At 44.9% G+C, this 16,843-nt stretch overlaps 1 long non-coding RNA gene across 1 annotated transcript; it reads right to left on the bottom strand.

Annotated features, from left to right (window-relative positions):
- Positions 1-1,593: 1,593 nt before the first annotated feature.
- LOC140731434 (uncharacterized) lies at positions 1,594-5,247 on the bottom strand. Its single transcript, XR_012099822.1, has 3 exons — positions 5,188-5,247; positions 4,897-5,046; positions 1,594-1,850 (listed from the first exon to the last, which is right to left on the bottom strand). It is a non-coding gene; the product is annotated as an uncharacterized lncRNA (long non-coding RNA).
- Between the last annotated feature and the right edge of the window lie 11,596 nt (positions 5,248-16,843).

Genomic DNA, 16,843 nt, shown 5'->3' with positions numbered 1-16,843 from the left:
CTATTGTGATAGATGTAAAACTGAAGTAGCTACTTTGTCACATATGTTCTGGTCATGTTCTTCATTAAAATCGTTTTGGAAATCTATATTTTCTACAATTTCTAAAGCTTTGAAAATTAATTTACGACCTAATAGATTGACTGTTCTATTTGGAATATTTTCGCATCATATTCAGGGTATCTCATCTTCAGATCAACACGTAATTGCATTTGTTACACTGCTGGCAAGAAGGGCTATTTTATTAAAATGGAAAGATATTTCTTCCTCTACATTAATTGAATGGTTTTCTCAAGTGATATTATGTCTTAGTTTGGAAAAAATTAGAAGTAGAACTTTTGATCCTCGATTTGATTTTGAGGGAAGATGGGGTTCTTCTGCCTAATATTATCATTTAATTTGAATTGTTATATGGTTTCCTTCCAATTTTATTTTTTATATATAAATATGAAATGATGGTTGATGACTCTTTTTTTATATATTTAGATGATGGTCAAACATATTGCTCGTTGATTCCTAATGGGTATTTTTTATGGTTAGTGGGGGGGGGTTTCTTAGTTAGATGGGGGTTCCTTTTTGTTCCTTCTTTTTCCTATATATAAATTTTTTTTTCCATTTTTATATTTCAAGATCAGTTTTTTCTTCTCTTGAGCTTTATTAATTGTATGCATATTAATCTGTTAAAGTTTTGTATCATTTTATAGCTGTTGATGATTATGTACCTATAAAAAGATTCTAAAAATGAAAAATGAAACAAATGTTTGGGCTTGAGTCTCTGTAGAGGAGATATGAACCCAGAGTATATTGATGCAGGTAAGACAGGTACCTTACTGACACAGCCCTGCCCTCAATCCTAGCCCTGAGCTGAGGTCTTGACCTGCTTGTGCAAGCAGTTACCCAGTAATGTGTGTAGTTAAATGCACTCCTCCTCAAACACCCAGCAATTAGTGATTACACAAGCACAATTTGCTGCATCAGGCATATTGCTTTGTGCAAATTAACAATAGTGACAGTCTTTTAAATGCAATTTATCTGTTGTCAAGCACATGGGGGGTATGGGGTGTCCAGGGAGTGGTAATACCTCTGGTGAAGGAGCTGTTGTATCCATTCTGGGTCAGTTCACTTTTGTACCCACTGGACTGTCAGCTCTCACCTATGGCTCCAAATAGCTGTTTGCATGCAACAGTAGCCACAGTATACTTGTTGATTCCACAGAAGATTCACCGATGCAATATAAAAAAGAGAGGGAAAAGAGAGTGTAATGGAAAGTATTAGAGGACACGGATTTAAAAAGATTAAGGGGAATGTGCAGGACAAAGTCCTTAACATAAGATTGCCAGGTACCTGGTGTGGGCTGTCAGGGTATCGGTGGAATCAGGTACATTTGTGGCATTTAAGAGGCTGTTAGATAAATTAAAATGCAGCGTATGAAAAGATTTGGATCATGCACAGTTTAATTTAAAATTGTATTTAGCACAAAGAGTATGGGCTGAAAGGTCTGCTTCTGTACTGTATAGTTGTACATTTGAAGTATCTAGGTGAGGATTAAAGCGTCTTGGTGCTGAGCTAAGATGGACCAAATGACAGCCTCTTCAAGTTCACCTGCAGAAACAGCTTAAATTTCCCTCTTTAATGTCTCTTTTCTTTCCTTTTCAAGGTGGTTGGGGTTCTACCGAGGTCCCTGATCTGCAGCAGCAATTAAACTGCGTTTTTTCACGACGATGAGCTCCCGCTCTTGAGGCTGATTGACTGACCGGGTATTTTCCGGCACTCACCAGATGTGGCAAAGAAGACGCCAGGTTATGGCCCTGTGGATGACCGATAGGCAAGAAGGCACTGAGGGTGGCATTGTTCTGTTGGTAAGAAGTGAAATCAAATCATTAGAAAGAGGTGACACAGGGTTGGAAGGTGTTGAACCATTGTGGATAAAGCTAAGGAACTGCAAGGGAGAAAAGACCCTGATGGGAGTGCAAACTACAGTGGGAGATAGAAAATGCATGCCAAAAGGGCAATGTTACAATAGTCCTGGGGGACTTCAATATGCAGATAGATTGGGAAAATAAGGTTGCCACTGGATTCCTAAAGGGGGAATTTCCAGAGTGCGTACGAGGTGGCTTTTTAGAGCAGCTCATGGTTGGTCCCACTAGGGGATCAGTTATTCTGGATTGGGTGTTGTGCAATGAACCAAATTGATTCAAGAACTTAAGGTAGAATAACCCTCAGGAGCAAGTGATCATAATATGATCAAATTCACCCTGCAGTTTGAGAAGGAGAAGAAAAAAGTTAGATGTATTAGTATTACAGTGGAATAAAAGGAATTACAGAGGCATGGCCATAATTGATTGGAAAAGAACGCTGGCAGGGATGACAGCAGAGCATCAATGGCTGGAATTTCTGGAAGCAATTCTGAGGGCACAGGACATATACATCCCAAAGGGGAAGAAGTATTCTAAAGGAAAAGTTGGCACAGCCGTGGTTAACAAGAGAAGTCAAAGCCAAAAACAAAGAAGGCATAAATTAGAGCAAAAATTAGTGGGAGGTTTGAGAATTGGGAAGCTTTTAAAAACCAACAGAAGGCAACTAAAAAGGTAGTTAAGAAGGTAAAGAGGGAAAACAAAAGTAAACTAACCAATAATATTAAAGAAGATTACATAAGTCTCTTTCAAATACATGAAGTGTAAAAGAGAGGCGAGAGTGGATATTGGACTGGTGGAAAATGATGCGGGAGAGGTAGTAATGGGAGACAATGAAATGGCAGGTGAACTGAATAAGTATTTTGCAACAGTCTTTACTGTGGAAGACACTAGCAGTGTGGTGGAACTTCCAGGTATCTCTGTCATTACTAGAGAGAAGCAAAAAAGGAAACCGAAAGATCTGGAGTTAGATACATTACCTGGACCAGATGGTGTACACGACAGAGTTCTGAAAAACATAGCTGCAGAGATAAAGGAGGTATTACTAATGATCTTTCAAGAATCGCGAGATTCTGGAATGGTTTTGGAAGACTGGAAAATTGCAAATGTCACTCCACTTTTCAAGAAGGGAGAGAGGCAGAAGAAAGGAAATTATAGGCCAGTTAGTCTGACCTCAGTAGAGTTGATTATTAAGGATGAGGTCTCAGGGTACTTGGAGGCACATGATAAAATAGGCCATAGTCAGCATGATTTCCTCAAGGGAAAATCGTGTCTAACAAATCTGTTGGAATTCTTTGAAGAAATGACAAGCAGGGTAGACAAAGGAGAATTGGTTGATGTTATGTACTTGGATTTTCAGAAAGCATTTGACAAGGTGCCACACATGAAGCTGCTTAGCAAGCTATGAGCCCATGGGATTACAGGAGAGATTCTAATATGGATAAAGCAGTGGCTGATTGGCAGGAGGCAAAGAGTGGGAATAAAGGGAACCTTTTCTGGTTGGCTGCCTGTAACTAGTGGTGCTCCACAGAGGTCTGTGCTGGGACCCATTCTTTACAGTTATATGTCAATGATTTGGATGATGGAATTAATGGCTTTGCTGCAAAGTTTGCAGATGATATGAAGATAGGTGGAGGGGCAGGTAGTGTTGAGGAAGTAGAGAGGCTACAGAAGGACTTAGATTAGGAGAATAGCCAAAGAAATGGCAGATGGAATACAGTGCTGGGAAGTGTATGGCCATGCACTTTGATAGAAGAAATGAAAGGGTTGACTATTTTCTAAACAGAGACAAAATACTAAAAACTGAGGTGCAAAGGGACTTGGGAGTCCTTGTGCAGGATTCCCTAAAGGTTAATTTCAAGATGACTAGAATATAAAAGCAAAGATGTAATGTTGAAACTTTATAAAGCACAGGTGAGGCCTCACTTGGAGTACTGTGAGTAGTTTTTGGCACCTTATCTTAGAAAGAACGTGCTGAAACTAGAGACGGTTCAAAGGAGGTTCACAAAAACGATTGCAGAATTGAACGGCTTGTCATAGAGAGCCTTTGATGGCTCTGGGCCTGTATTCACAAGAATTCAGAAGAATGAGGGGTGACCTGATTGAAACCCATCTAATGATGAAAGGCCTTGATATAGTGAATGTGGAGAGGATGCTTCCTATGGTGAGAAAGCCTTAGACTAGAGGACGCAGCCTCAGAAGAGAGGGATGTCCTTTTAGAATGGAGGTGAGGAGCAATTTCTTTAGTTAGAAAGCGGTGAATCTGTTAGAATATGTGGAATCTGTGACAGCTGTGAAGGCCAAGTCTTTATATATAAGGCAGAGGTTCATAGATTCTTTATTGCTCAAGGCTAAAGGGATACAGATAGAAGGCAGGAGATTGGGACTGAGGGGAATATTGGATCAGCAATAATGAAATGGCAGAGCTGACTGGATGGGCCAAATGGCCTAATTCTGCTGCTGTATCTTATGGCATGATGCTGAAAATAGGTTCGGGGAAGGGGGAGGGGGAGGTTAATGCTCTGCTGCTCGTCTAGGGGAGGGGGAGAGGGGGCCGTGGAGTTCTAATCTTTTTCTTCTATTCATTCCTTTGGAGTTTTTCTGTTTTTCATGGATGTCTGTGAAGAGTAAGAGATTTAGGTAGCAAACGGTATACATTCTCTGATAAATGGAAAGATTTGAAGATTTGAAAATTTGAATCACTATGGTACAGAAGGGAATGAACAAAGTGTAGGCAAATGAGCCTCATGTGGTTCAGTGGTTGCTGCTTGGCTGTGACGTGGTGAGCTGAAATCTCTGTTAATGTGATTCTATGACTGCATTGGCTCACACATGTCTCATTCACCTCACCCATTTTTGACAGCCCTGACTTCAACTAACCCCCAAACTCTGGGCTTTCCTTCTTAAACATTTTCTCCCCTCCAACTCCCTCCTTTTTCAATCATCCCTCACACTAATTTCTTCAGTAGCTTCTGCCCATTTTTACCTTCTGCATCCGTCGGCAGGATTTCCTTTCTATGTCAAGGGGATGACATAAGTGTAAATTCTTAAGCTGAATCCAGTCTCAGAGTTCACAGCAAGCAAATTAATTATTCCCCTCGCATAAAGTGGGGAGCCAGTTTCTCTAAGTCCACATCTGCAAAGAAAGGCAGAAAGTTAAATATGGCAACACACACAAGATGCTGGAGGAAGATCTTCCCCCTTCCCTTCCAGTCCTGAAGAAGGGTGGCAGCCCGAAACATCGACTATTTATTTATTTCCATAGATGCTGCCTGACCTGTTGAGTTCCTCCAGCACTTTTGTGCATGTTGCTTTGGATTTCCAGCATCCGCAGACTTTCTCGTGTTTACGTTAAATAAGGGAGGTGACTCATATTTATCACACTTCCAAAACCCATGATTTAGCAGTGCTAATAATAGAAGCAACCAAAACTAAACAAAAAGCAATACAAAGGAGATCGAGAACATGATTACAGAAACAAAGAACAGACACTAATCAACACCATGTCAAAATGGGAATTAAATATGTTTGCGCAATCAGTCATCAAATTGTAAACTTTGAATTACAATGGGAATGATTTAAGGTTTAAAATGCAAAGTTGCTTGTGCTGTTTAATGGATACTTATAGTGGGTGTCTTTGGTCTATATTGACCAAAGAATTGAATTCCAAAGGTGAGGTGAGAATTAGTGCCCTCCATCATTCAAGGACCCCCCATCACCCAGGCCATGCTCTCTTCTTGCTGTGCCAGGTACAGGTACAGAAGCCTCAGGACTCACACCACCAGGTTCAGGAACAGTTATAAACCCTCTATCATCGGGCTCTTGGACCAAAGGGGTAACTACACTCAACTTCACTTGCCCCATCATTGAACTGTTCCCACAACCTATGAACTCACTTTCAAGGACTCTTCACCTCATGTTCTTGATATTTATTATTATTATTGTATTTCTGTTTTTTTCTTGGCTCAAGGTGGCTAGGAACTTTCAGACTATACTAATGGTGTTTGGAATAGTCTAGAAACTGCCTAGTATCGTGACTTTTGGGGGATTTACATAAATATTTCTGTGTGGGTCTAATTGTTTAATGCTATTGTGTTGTGACTTTGGGATGATCCTATAGATATTACTATTGGGATAATGTATACCTTATTCATGTTCCATAGTCCTTCAATGTCCTCTTTTAGTTTGGCGCATTTCTGGTGCTTTTCTCTTATTGATTTATATAAGTTATGTGTGTTTGGAATGGCTGTATCTATTAAATAAGTTCTTGCTTGTTTATCCTTTAATATTATATCTGGTCGGTTCTTATGGATAGTCCAATCTATAATGATGGATCAGCCATAATATAATTTTCAGGACTCTTGACTCTAAAACTGGACCAGACATGTATTCACTGTATTTATAGGAAGGAATAATGTCTTTCAAGAGTTAGTATTTTAAGCAATATTTTGTGGAATGATGCTTGCCACTTGATTGTGCCTGTATATGTGATAAGATTGAGTTCAACTGCCGCAGGATCTTGCAATGTATTGGATTTTTTTTCCGGTTTCTCTTGGCATTTTCTGCATTTATCATCTTGAATTTGTTGGCCTTTTGTTATGTATTTTTGATATTTTTTTGAGTATTGTCACAAGGAACCCCTCTGCTTCTGGGAAGGGGTCTCCAACTTTGAATCAGGCATTCGATGCTTCCCTGTCAAGGTCTAGTCTGCACAGATCGTGGGGATGTCTTCCATGGAGGGGCATGCTCTTCTATTGGTTCACTTTTTCTTTTGTAGTGATAATTTCTTCATTTTTCTGGGTTGTGCTTTCATTTAAGTTTAGTGGTGTGCACTTATCAAAATTGCCTGCGCTCACATAGAGTGCTGAATCCTGTTTTGGTTGATGAAAATACTTCCTTAGAAATTTTATCTGGGACTGCTGCATAAAATGTTTATGCCTGTTAATCCTCCTCCTCCTTCTGTCTAGGTAATGTTAATCTAAGTGTGTTTGAGTGTATATCGTGTTTTCTAAAAGTTGTCATTTCAGTTCTTATTTTTCTTTGTAAACTTTCCAGATCTGTTTTGGACCAAGATATTATGCCAAAAGAATATGATAATATGGGTATAACGAAAGTGTTTATTGCCTTTGTTATACTATTATTATTATTTTTTTTCTTTTTGTATTTGTTGTCTTTTACACATTGATTGTTTGTCTGTTCTATTGAGTGTGGTCTTTCATTGATTCTATTGTGTTTCTTGAGTTTACTGTGAATGCCTGCAAGAAAAGGTATCTCAGATTTGCATATGGTGATTACATGTACTTTGATAATAAGTTTATTTGGAACTTTGAACTTAGGTTATCGGAAGTCAATCATCCCAGCCTCAGTTCCTCAAAGTAGGCCAAGCATCTTCAGCTACAGTATCAATGATCTCATATTCATCAAATAATCAGAAGAGAGAACGTTTGCTGACACCAGTGCAACACACATTGACTCAAACAAATTAAGCACTCTCAAACTGCATGCAGGATCTTGGGCAACATGCTGGAGGAATTAGGCAGCCTACGGAGGGAAATGGACAGTTAACGTTTTGGGCAAGACTCTTCATTAAGCCACCTTCCTTGCCACTCCTGATGAAGGGCCTCAATCTGAACTTTCAGCTGCTTATTTCCCTCCATAGAGGCTGCCTGAACTGCTGAGTTCCTCCAGAAATTTGCATTCGTTGCAGCAAGACCTAGATAATAAGCACAAGGGATTCTGTGGATGAGGGAAATCTCGAGGTACACACGCACACAAAGTGGTGGAGGAACTTAGCAAGTCAGGTAGCATCCAAGGAGAGGAATAAAGAAAGTGGGAAGAAGCCTGAGTAATAAGATGGAGGGGAGGGATGGAGTACAAGCTGAGAGCTGATAGGTGAAACCAGTTGGTAGGGGTGGGGAAAAGGGATGATTTAAGAAGCTGGGAGTTTATTGGTGGAAGTGGTAAAGGACTGAAGAAGAAGAAGGAATCTGATAGGAGAGGATACTGGACCATTCAAGTTCATGTTAAAATTCAAGTTTTATTATCATTCAGCTATACATGAATATTGCTAAAGGAAACAGCATTCCTCTGGAGTGAACGTACAGGACACGTTACCCACAGCACATTGCATAAGCCCCGTTGCACATAACACACAGCATTAATAGCACATATGGTTATGATTTCAGAAAAACATACAGTCACAAGAAAAACAAGAATACAGCCCAAGTCCCTGAGTGTCGTCACTGGCAGGACACGGTAAGTTGTTCTGGTCCAGCTTGTTCTTCCACCATGCAAACACCAGAGGGCAGCACTGACAGGAGCAGTCAGCCCCCAACCCAGATGGATTCCAGAACATAGGCTTATGCCAAACATAGGATTTAGTCTGATGGCCAAAAAGCTCAATGTTGGTTTCATCAGACTATAGAACCTTCTTCCAGCTGACTTCAGAGTCTCCCACAGGCCTTCTGGCAAACTCTAGCTGAGATTTCATGTGAGTTTTTTTTCAACAATGGCTTTTCTTTTGCCACTCTCCCATACAGCTGTGACCGGTGAAGCACCCGGGCAACAGTTGTTGTATGCACAGTCTCTCCCATCTTAACCATTGAAGCTTGTAACTCCTCCAGAGTTGTCATAAGTTGCCTGGTGGCCTCCCTCACTAAACCCTTCTTGCACATTCACTCAGTTTTTGAGGACAGCCTGCTCTAGGCAGATTTATAGCTGATTTATATTCTTTCCATTTCTTGATGATTGACTTAACTGTACTCCAAGGGATATTCAGTGACTTGGAAATTTTCTTTATCCATCTCCTGACTTGTGCTTTTCAATAACAACTTTGTGGAGTTGCTTGGAGTGTTCTTTTGTCTTCACAGTGTAGTTTTTGCCAGGATACCGACTCACCAGCAGTTGGACCTTCTAGATATGGGAGTATTTTTACTAAAGTCAATTGAAACACCTTGACTGCACACGGTGATCTCCATTTAACTAATTATGTGACTTCTAAAGCCAATTGGCTGCAGCAGTGATAATTTGGTGTGTCATATTATAGGGGGTGAATACTTCTGCAATTAAGTATTTTGTGTTTTAGAACCAGGAAAGACCCCAGTTTGTAACACTTGTTTGTATTACCAGACCCGGCCTTCTCAGGTTGATTTCCACTGTACCCGTGGCAAGTGGTTGGGGTTGATGGAGATACATCTCTACCAAAGAAAGTGTAAGGTGCTGCTTCCCTCAGCTAGTCTGCAGTTCACTCTTGGGCAAAGTGCACCATCTGCTTGCCCCCCCCCCCCCCACCAATCGAAGCCATGGGAGCAGGTGGTGTGTGGTCGTATGAGCAGCTGGTGCAGATCACAAGTTCTGGTCATGTGACCACTGACGCCAGGCAGACAAAGGCTGAAGAGTATTGATAATGGCTGAGGTCACCCATCTTGAAGCGGAAAACCACTTCTGTAGAAAAATTTGTCAGGAACAATCATGGTCATGTTGGTCCAGATGGGCACAAAGCTTCCCACTACCAAATGGGTGGTGACCCAACAAGGTGGTGTCCACCAAGAAGGACCTTCAACATCTTGGATGATCCCTCTTCTTGCTAATACCATGAAGGGGTGGATACTGGAGCCTGACGATTAGGATCAGCTTCTTCATCTCTACCATCAGATCTCTGAATGCTCTGCGCCTCACTATTTATTTTATTTGATTGTGACTTATAATATTTTTCTGTCTTGCACTCTACTGCTGCCACAAAAACAAGGAATTTCACCACATATGTCAGTGATAATAAACTCGATCCTGACTCTGACTCAGCAGCTCTCCCATCTGATTTCCAACTTCCCCTTCAGCCCACAACTTCCAACTTCAAAAACCCATCTAGCTGACAGCTGTAACTCTCGCTACGGCTAATGGCTTAATATAGAGGATGACAGCCCCCGGCCCGGCCAAACTTAAGAAATCTAGTTTGGGTGGATGCTGTGTGATGTGTCCCCTGTTACAAATCAGTACCTCAAAATAACACACAGTACACAGTATGTGATTAAACGATTGAGCTTTTTAATTCTTGATTTGACAACATGGTTAGTAAAGAAAACAAAAAAAGGAAAAGGGCCCATTCTCGTGTAACAATCTATTGCGCAAGGTTGTAGCTCACTGATAAGGCCGTTCGTCCACCATCGACCTCCTCCGATCGTCGCTGACCTTCGGACCCTCAGTCCAAGTCCCCTCCGTCCGAGGTCTACCAACTCTCTCCATTCTCATCTTCTCTCCTCATCTCTCCCCGGCAAAAGAACCGTGAATTCCCGGCTCCCAGACGCACAAAAAAGAACAACATCCCACTCATTGGATATCATGCCCTGTTATCTCTAGTCATAACCCAAACATTGCTGCTAGATAGATAGATAGATAGATACTTTATTCATCCCCATGGGGAAATTCAACTTTTTTCCAATGTCCCATACACTTGTTGTAGCAAAACTAATTACATACAATACTTAACTCAGTAAAAAAATATGATATGCATCTAAATCACCGTCTCAAAAAGCATTAATAATAGCTTTTAAAAAGTTCTTAAGTCCTGGCGGTAGAATTGTAAAGCCTAATGGCATTGGGGAGTATTGACCTCTTCATCCTGTCTGAGGAGCATTGCATCGATAGTAACCTGTCACTGAAACTGCTTCTCTGTCTCTGGATGGTGCTATGTAGAGGATGTTCAGAGTTATCCATAATTGACCGTAGCCTACTCAGCGCCCTTCGCTCAGCTACCGATGTTAAACTCTCCAGTACTTTGCCCACGACAGAGCCCGCCTTCCTTACCAGCTTATTAAGACATGAGGCGTTCCTCTTCTTAATGCTTCCTCCCCAACACGCCACCACAAAGAAGAGGGCGCTCTCCACAACTGACCTATAGAACATCTTCAGCATCTCACTACAGACATTGAATGACGCCAACCTTCTTAGGAAGTACATTCGACTCTGTGCCTTCCTGCACAAGGCATCTGTGTTGGCAGTCCAGTCAAGCTTCTCGTCTAACTGTACTCCCAGATACTTGTAGGTCTTAACCTGCTCCACACGTTCTCCATTAATGATCACTGGCTCCATATGGGGCCTAGATCTCCTAAAGTCCACCACCATCTCCTTGGTCTTGGTGATATTGAGACGCAGGTAGTTTGAGTTGCACCATATCACAAAGTCCTGTATCAGTTTCCTATACTCCTCCTCCTGTCCATTCCTGACACACCCCACTATGGCCGTGTCATCAGCGAACTTCTGCACATGGCAGGACTCTGAGTTATATTGGAAGTCTGATGTGTACAGGGTGAACAGGACCGGAGAGAGTACGGTTCCCTGCGGCGCCCCTGTGCTGCTGACCACCGTGTCAGACCTACAGTCTCCCAACCGCACATACTGAGGTCTATCTGTCAAGTAGTCCACTATCCAATCCACCATGTGAGAGTCTACTCCCATCTCCGTTAGTTTGTGCCTTAAGATCTTGGGCTGGATGGTGTTAAAGGCACTAGAGAAGTCAAGGAATGTAATCCTCACAGCACACCTGACCCCCTCTAGGTGAGAGAGTGATTTGTGCAGCAAATACGTGATAGCATCCTCCACTCCCACCTTCTCCTTATATGCAAACTGAAGAGGATCCTACAGAGAAACCATTACCTCAGCAGTGGAACATTACAGAGAAGCCATTACATTAGCAGTGAAATTTTACAGCGTGTTACACTCTCCCCCCCCCCCCCCAAATTTAGTCATCTCCTCGTGACATTGAGATAATTCGCCAACCCTTCCTGCAAAACACAAAGTTACAAGGCAGTGACATAAAGAGTAGGGGTCACACTCTGTTCCCCTGGTGCTATGCAGGCCAGCCTATCCAGTGGTCTCCTAATTCTCTGAGACCTCCGCACCCCCTTACCTAACTCTTCAGGTTCAGACACGACTGGGGATACTTACAAACTACCTGGTGAGTCCTCCCTTGACCTATCACTCATGCCCCCCCTGCAACTCAGACCCCTCTGTCCCGTGCCCAAGCCCCACTTCCTCCCCTGCAGAGTCCCACTGCAACGCAGGCTGTTCACAAGTAGCAACCCCCTGCAACTTCACCCGACACAGCAGTAGAAGGGCTGGGAATCTCTTCCTCAATCAATGGGGAGTTAGCGAAAGGCAGCATATACCACACATTCAGGTCCTCATCCTCCGAATCAGTATCCATCTCAAGGGTGGAGGCCATCCTAACCTCTCCTGCTGTGGGTCCTGCAGTCGCCCCATGTTTCCGAAGAGTCTGCTTACGAGGTGAAGGCTCCAGGTCAGTCTCTGGATCTACCTGAACCTCTTGTCCTGGGGCAGTAGGTGGTTCTGATGGAGAACCTTGACAAGCCCATTCCCATCCTCTGGTTTCACCTGGAAAACTGGTAGGTTTGGCATTTGACTCTCCACCACTTGGGGCGTAGCCGCCCAGTGATCAGCCAATTTATGCGTCCCAGGTAGTCCCGAATTCCTTATGAGGATTCGGTCTCCTAGCGGGAGTTGGGGAAACCTCACCTTTTGATCTTACCTCATCTTATTTCCTTGATTCTGCTTGGCAGCCGCGACCACAGCTATTTCATAAATCCTTTTCAGCTCTCTTCTCATGTCAGACACATAATTCAGATAGGTCTTTCGTGGCAAGTCACCCTCATCAGTCCCAAAACAAAGGTCAATGGGCAACCTTGCCTCGCACCCAAACATCAGATAATATGGCGAGTACCCAGTCGCTTAATTTCGTGTACAGTTGTAACTGTGGACCAGATGTCCAATATGTTGACTCCACTTACTCTTCTTGATGATCTCCAGAGTCCTGAGCATGTCTAGCAAGGCCTGATTAAACCTCTCTGGCTGGGGATCACCCTACGGGTGATAGGGCATAGTCCTCGACTTCTTGACTCCAAGCATGCCCTGTAACTCATAGGTGAGTCTGCTTTGGAATTCCCATCCCTGGTCACTATGTATCTGCCTGGGAAAGTCATAATAGATGAAATACCTCTCCCATAACACTTTTGCTACCATAGATGCCCTCTGGTCATTGGTAGGAAAAGCCTGAGCATATCCGGTGTAGTGGTCTGTGATGACTAAGACATTCGCCGTGTTGCTGGCATCGGGTTCTATTGACAGGAAATCCATACACACCAGGTCCAGAGGCCCCGCACTCTGCAAGTGGGACAAGAGAGCTGCCCGTGTAGGCAGCGTCTTCCACCGTATGCATTGAATGCACGATTTGCAGTATTCTTCGACCTCCAACTTTATCCCGGGCCAGTAAAACCAGTCTCTGAGAAATCCATTGGTCTTTTCCACCCCCAAATGTCCAGAATCATCATGCAGTGACTTCAAAGCAATCCTCCGATACTTCTCAGGCAGAACCAGCTGGCAACGCCAACGTCGGTCTGGGGGTGACGTGACCCCCATCTGGTTCCACATCTCCAACCTAGGTCATTCTCGCAGTAATGGAGACACTGAGGCATGTTTCGTCTTCTCCGTTTGGACCATGTCCCCCTTTTCCACTGCTGCCCAAATGGCACCAATGTCCGGATCGTCTCACTGAGCAGCAGCCACTTCCCCAAAACGCAATTCCGGCAGCTGATTTGTCTTCAGAGCAGACAGGTTACAGTAAACTTGGGGAATGGCATCATCAGAAGCTTTCAAATGATCCACTGCTTGCTCCTGCCCCTCCTTTCCCTCTGCCTTCACGATGATGGCAAACTGACACAGGGCCTTCACCCCCAGGGGCAGGAACACTCTCCCACTCCTCGTCCCGGACCAGTCCCTCATGCGCCAGTCGGGACAAAGCATCAACATCAACGTTCCTGCTTCCCAGCCAGTACTTCGGGCTGAAATCACAGGCAGACAACGTCACCAACTACCGATGGCCTGTGGCATCCAGTTTTGCCGAGGTCAGGATATAAGTTAGGGGGTTGTTGTCCTTCCTCACCTCAAACTTGGCCCCCAAGAGGTAGTTACTCAGCTTATCCACCACTGCCCATTTCAACACCAGAAATACCAACTTGTGCGTGGGATAGTTTTTCTCAGAGGGTGACAGACTGGCTGACAAACGCAATGGGTCTCAACCCTGTGCCCTGATCCTGATACAGGACATCCCCTAAACCCTCTCGGCTGGCATCCGTGTGCAGTACCTACGGCAATCGGAGTCTGCAAAAGCCAGCACCAGCGCCTGGGTCAGCAACTGAAAGGCCTCCTCACAGTTTGCATCCCACCTCGGTCCAAAGGGCTCCGACGGGCTAATACACTCTCCACCCTCCTGCCCTTTTCTCCCACTCCCTTTCTTCCCCAAGGAAGGCGAACTGCACAGAAGCTGATTCAACGGGTGACTCACTTTTGCATAGCCCTTCACGAACCTCCAATACTAACCACAGAACCCGAGGAACAAGAGCTGAGCGCTCACAGTCTGGGGTTTTGGCCAAGTGGTAACCGCCTCTATCTTAGCCAGATCTGTAGCTACTCCACCCCGTGAGACTATATGCCAAACTTTGCTAACAGGCGTTTGGGAAAAATGGCACTTGTCCAGGGAAAGTTTTAACCCTTCAGCTTTCAGGCGACCCAGCACCTTCAGCAGCCTCGCTTCATGTTCCTCCAAGGCGGAGTCAAATATTATGAGGTCATCCAGATATACCAATACCTAAAGCAAGTTTATATTTCCCATCGTCTTCTCCATGACCCGCTGGAAGGTTGCAGGAGCTCCCGAGATGCCCTTGGGCATCCTTTCGAACTGGAAAATCCCAGAGGACATATAAATGCCGTTTTCTCTTTGTCAGCCTCACTCATGGGGATCTGGTAATATCCACTCCTCAAGTCCAGCACACTGAACCACTTTGCACCACTCAGACAGGCCAGTGTGTCTTCAATCCTCGGGACAGTATACTGGTCAGGGATGGTGTGCCTGTTCAGAGTCCTATAGTCCACACACATCCGTACCTTCCCATTCATCTTTCGGGTCACTACTATTGGGGCCACATAGGGGCTTCGGGACTCGGTGATGATTCCAGCTTCCTTCAACTTACGCAAATGCTGCCGCACATCTTCCACTTCTGAAGGGGTCAGACGCCACGACCTTTCTCTGAATCAAGTGTCCTCGGTCACCCAGACAGTGTGGCAAGAGCTCTTGGAACAACCCACATCAAACTCGTCAGTGGAAAATACACCTTCTAGTTTCAACATCTTCTCTACCAACCCACTCTTCCAACCTGCAGGAACCGGGGAGTCCCCAAAGTTGAATGACTCAGTGGTCAACTTTCCCCCTTTTTCCAATAGTTTCTCCCCGGCTTGTCTCACAGGGACACTAGACATTACCGTCACCAGGGAACAAATGTGCCAGAGACATGCCCCGCTTGAAGGTGACTTCCCTCTTCGTAGTGTTCCTGATAATCACTGACATCCTGCTCGCCTGTACAACTGAGGGCTTCTGCAATTCGGGCCTCACCAGTACCCCAGCAGGAAATCCCAACTCCCCCTCGTGGTCTTCCAGAGAGAGTGTCCACTAAGAGGGCCTCACCCTCAAGCACTCCGGAAAATTTGGGGGTCCCTATCACTCTCGTTACTTCTCCGGGCTGTACCACCATTGGCTTCAACTGGGTGAACAACACAGTCCCTCGTCTAAGTTTGGTATCCGGCCTGATGCAGCCACACACTTCCTTAAAAGCAGCTCGAAACACCAGGTGCACGGACAATGTTCCCAGAAAGCTCTTGCCAACCTTCTCCTTGCAGGCCCCCATGAGCCTCCTCACAAGAGGGGTGTTGGTCCCCACCAGAACTGAAACACCGCCCTTCTCAACAGGGCCCGGACAAACCAGCACTGATGCATCTAGGACATCAGACACTCCCACATCGGCCTCTGAGAACTCCAGTTTCACTGACAAATAACAGTCGTATGGATAATCACCAGCACTAAGCCCCCAGATCTCCAGTGCCCTGAAAGGGGTTAAGGCTAAATGCTTCAGATACCAGTTGTAAAAAGAACAGTACAACAACCGTGACCCGTGACCTGGCATCAAGTATGGCTTTGGCATAAATACCCTCTATCCGTAGCGACACACTGGAGCATGGTCCCACTAAGCCTTCAGGAATTGGGAGTTTTGCCTTCGGGGGTTCCTTGGCACATTGCTGGGAACGTGTTCCCCCCGAGACAACAGGTCATTCCCTCACTGGGTCTCCTCTACGTTTTCCCAACGACTCTCCCCGCTGAGGGACCCGGGGGCTCACTCTCCTTCTGGCGTGACACTTGCTGCCAGCAGCCCTCCGCATTGTTCGTCCCCTTGGGGAATCTGCCCCCCCATCAGCTCCATCATATGGGGGGGGGGGTCACACCCACTGATAACAGTCGACATATCTCCTTTCTCAGCTCTGCCACAATCTCCTCTACCGCTCCCTGGGATAGGCTGTCTGAGGTCACTTCACTGCAGGGGACCACTACCGAGGACTGTACCCTGCTGATGGAGTCCTCCGATGCCTCCATCGCATTCTCCTCTTCCTGTACGTCTCTGATCAGCTCATCAAAAGATGGAGGGGGGGCACTTCTTACGAGACTGTTAGAGACCCCAAGCAATCAGGTCCTGGGACTGGGCACCCTTGGCTAACTGGTCCATTCTTAACTGATCCACCTCAGCCGCCTCAAAGACCCCTCTGCACAGTAAGCAATTTAGTTGCCTCTCTAACCGAAAAATAAAAGTGGAAAGCTTCTCCCCCTTCTCTTGACGCATGTTCTGAAACCCCACCATGAGCTCCATTGGGCTCCCAGTTGGGCCAAAAGAACCTGCCACTGCTCACAGGTAATCGCTCACGGTTGCTAAGAGATACTTCAACCTGATGGCTCTCACAATGTCAGCGGCCCGCCCATTCAAACTTTCAACCAATCTCTGTTGCTTTACGTCATCAGAGCACTGCCACTCATCTAATAA

The sequence above is a fragment of the Hemitrygon akajei genome, chromosome 8 (assembly GCF_048418815.1).
Source record: "Hemitrygon akajei chromosome 8, sHemAka1.3, whole genome shotgun sequence".
Lineage (NCBI taxonomy): Eukaryota > Metazoa > Chordata > Chondrichthyes > Myliobatiformes > Dasyatidae > Hemitrygon > Hemitrygon akajei.
Note: the sequence above shows the minus strand (reverse complement) of the source record. Positions and strands in the feature narration are given on the sequence as shown.